We start from the raw sequence: 4,056 nt of genomic DNA, 5'->3' as shown, positions 1-4,056 counted from the left end.
AATTTATTAGACTTATCAAAACTGTCTTATACACTCACACTCTCTTCTGTAGCTATACAAGACTTTTTTCTTAAAATTTCCAAATTTTCTTTTTTATTTACGATAACAATAACTGTAATTGATGCTAATAACTACCACCTAAATAATTTATTTCGAGGCCTATAAATACGTAATTGTGCATCAGTTTTTTTTCCACTAGAGAAGATAACATTAACGAGTTGATCATTGTGAATTCAAAGATCGCAACAGAACTCTGGGTTTAAATTTTCGCACTTACTATTTTATAGTCTGGATCCACTATTACGTCAATGGATGAATAAATCATCATCTAACATCCAACTAAGAGAAAAACACCAAACAAGAAAATAAGTCGATCCTCAAAATAAAACAAAGAGCATTACCCTTGGCAATTGTTTCTACCGCTTTCTCCACTTAGATTTACTTTTTTTCCACCCCTACCTTCCAATTGTTTTTTTTTTTTTTTATTTTCTTTATTTACAAGCTCGTATATTCCCGCAATTACCGTGGCACGGTTCCAGCGGAATAAATTTAAATACTACCGCGGAATAATATTTGAGCCAGTTTCTTTTATTTTCATTTTATTAATGTCTGTCCAGTTAAAAATATTAATTATTTATTTATTTATTTTATGAGAAATAATTACGACCGCAATAAGTCGGTTTTAATTTATGTTTATGTTTGTGTAGTTCGAGGGCGGTTAAGAAGGAGGAGGAAGGGAGGCGGCTGACGAAGCGTAATAAAGTCTGAATTGATGCTCGAGCTTATAAACTGATGAGACGTTAACTTTCGGAGCGATTAATTTTAAAGTTTCTTCATTATAAATCCCGTATGTCTTGCCACCTACTCAGACTTCGGTTAAACATGTAACTTTAACGCTACGCATTATATTAAATGTCTGACTTATTTATGTCATCGGATTAGAAACTTCGGTTCTGCTCGAGGAAATTTTTGGATAAAAATTTAAGCCAAAATACTTACGTTAGTAGTTTTGAACTAGCAAGGGTTTGAGTTGATTAATATTTATTTTATTAATATTTAATCTTGGATTATAATGGTACAGATTAAATGCTTGAGATAGGAAATAAGAGTGGGGGGAAAATTAAAGAAAATATTGTGTTTGATTTCAAAATTTAACGGCGAGGAAGTGGTTGGTATTTTTAAAAAAATTATATGATAGTAAAATTGGGTTGAATTGTTGAATTTTTGGGCTGAGAAGGAAATTTTAGGGACAAAAATTGTAGAGAAATTAATTTTAAACAATTTTGGTGGTTAAAAATGTTTTTAACATCGATATTTTGGAAAATATAGTTGATTTTTGTAAAAGTTGAATTATGACGTTTTTGGAAAGTTGGAGAATTTTAAAAATGGTTGTAATTTTGAAAATTTTTATTTTAGAAAGAATTCTTTCCAATATAAGTTGTAAAAAAATCAATTTTGAACAATTTTACTTTTTTTATAAATTTTTTTACTTCATATATGGCAAATTTGTTTGTATTTATATTTATATTTATACATGGCAATCTCAAAAATTTTTTGATATGGCAATATATGGCCAATTTTCACACGGCAATACATATGGCAAAATATATGGCAATTTTTCTATATATGGCAATGTATGATTAATTTATTGATATGGCAATATATGGCCAATTTTTACATGGCAATACATATGGCAATTTTTCTATATAAGGCAATGAATCATTAATTTTTTGATATGGCAATATATGGCCAATTTTTACATTTGGCATTATATAATTAATTTTTTGTATAACTAAATATATGGCCAATTTTTACATATGGTAATATATGACCAATTTTTAATCAATTGAAGCTCTTAAAAAATGTCTAAATAATTATACTTGTTTAATAACATATAATTTTAAAATTAACTCTCTATTAAGAAGACCATTTAGCGATCTTTCGCCCTCTGTTGGAGATTTTTAACACTAATCCTGATAAAAAAATTATATATAGTCATATAATGCCATATGAGGTAACAAAATCAATTTTGAACAATTTTACTTTCTTTATAAATTTTTCTACTTTATATATGGCAAATTTTTGTTATATTTATATATGGCAATGTGTCATTAATTTTTTGATATGGCAATATATGGCCAATTTTTACATGGCAATACATATGGCAAAATATATGGCAATTTTTTTATATATGGAAATGTATGATTAATTTATTGATATTGCAATATATGGCCAATTTTTACATTTGGCATTATATAATTAATTTTTTATATGGCCAATTTTTACATATGGTAATATATGACCAATTTTTAATCAATTAAAGCTCTTTAAAAATGTCTAAATAATTATTTTTGTTTAATAACTTATAATTTTAAAATTAACTCTCTATTAAGGAGACGATTTAGCGATCTTTCGCCCTCTGTTGGAGATTTTAAACACTAATCCTGATAAAAAAGTTATATATAGTCATAAGAGGTAAAAAAAATCAATTTTGAACAATTTTACTTACTTTAAAAATTTTTCTATGATCAATATTTAGGAAGATATCATTACTTCTCCACCATTCCACTTTTCCAAGCCACCGTCACAGCAGAAAGGAGTTCCGCTGAAAAATTTCTCATTCTTCCTCAAGAATTCATCTCTAGCGTAAAATCCTTTGAACACATGCCTAACTTCGAATTCTGTCTTGTATGATATCGATACTGAAAAGTTTCCCGTCCGCTCCAGCAATTACACTGGCCGAAAGCAAAAGGAAGCCAACAACAAATAGGATAAAATATAAATAAATATGAAAAGTAGGTCAGATGCTCTAGTGATAAATTTTTGATCCTCTTATCATAAATAACAAAAAATGCGGGAACATTTGAATAGCCTGGTATCAAAGAGTTATTACATTCCAGTTTGGTCCCGACATAAAAGTTTAAATAATAAAAGGAAATAATGGAAAAGAGGATATAAATATAAATATCGGGAATGTAAGTAGGTCTTTGCTGATAAGAATGGATGCGTATGATAGACGCTGTGCTCACACAATAGATTCTATCATTGAGATTTCATTCTGGAACTCCACCAAACTTTTTTTTTTATTTTTTTTCTATGTAATGTATACTAGACTCAACATTCTACATTCTGTCTAGTCGTGTACTGCCGATGGTTTTTCTTGCCTCCAGTAGAGGGCAGAGGAGCTGTAAAAAAGCTCAATGTCTTCCGCAATGGTGCGGTAACGATAGCAGTGACTCGGCAGGAGCCTTCGATTTCTTATCGCTCCGGTACTCCCTTTACTTAGATGTATACATATACATATACAGACTACAGAGAGCTCGAAGAGATACCAGGGTGAGATGAAATAAGGGTGGCTGAAATAACGCCAGTAATAAGAGAAAATAGTGTAATGTATACTTTGAGCTGTAGATGGGAGATGGAAAAGTCAAGATAAATGTCAAGACGGGTCACGTGGAAGCCATAACCTTCCTTTACAACTTTTCAATCAACTCAATTGGATTTTTTATTATTTAACGGTAGGTATTGCTCGTTATTTCATTTTTTCGAGTGCTTGGTTAGTATTGTTGGATCCATTTTTTAGAAGTAATGATAATTTTTTAAAGAGTTAGTGTTTAATGTTGACCTAAAAGGTTATTTTTGAGAAATTGAAAATTTTTTAAATATGGCAATATATGGCCAATTTTTATATGGCAAAATATATGGCATTTTTTTTTAAATATACCAATAAATTATTAATTTTTTATGTGGCAATATATGGCCAATTTTATATGGCAATATATATGGCAAAAGTTTTATATATGACAAATTATTATTAATTTTTTAATATGAAAATATATGGCTAATTTACGGCAAAACATATGGCAAAATATATGGCAAATTCTATATATGGCAATCTATAATTAATTTTTTAATATGGAAATATATGGCAAATTTTTGATATGGCAAAATATATGGCCAATTTTACATATGGCAATATATGGCCAATTTTTATATGGCAAAATAAATGGCATTTTTTTTAAACATAGCAATATATAATTAATTTTCTGATATGGC

Source organism: Cotesia glomerata, linkage group LG9, assembly GCF_020080835.1.
Source record: "Cotesia glomerata isolate CgM1 linkage group LG9, MPM_Cglom_v2.3, whole genome shotgun sequence".
Taxonomy (NCBI): domain Eukaryota; kingdom Metazoa; phylum Arthropoda; class Insecta; order Hymenoptera; family Braconidae; genus Cotesia; species Cotesia glomerata.
The sequence above is the reverse complement of the archived record's forward strand: the minus strand, read 5'-3'. Positions refer to the sequence as shown.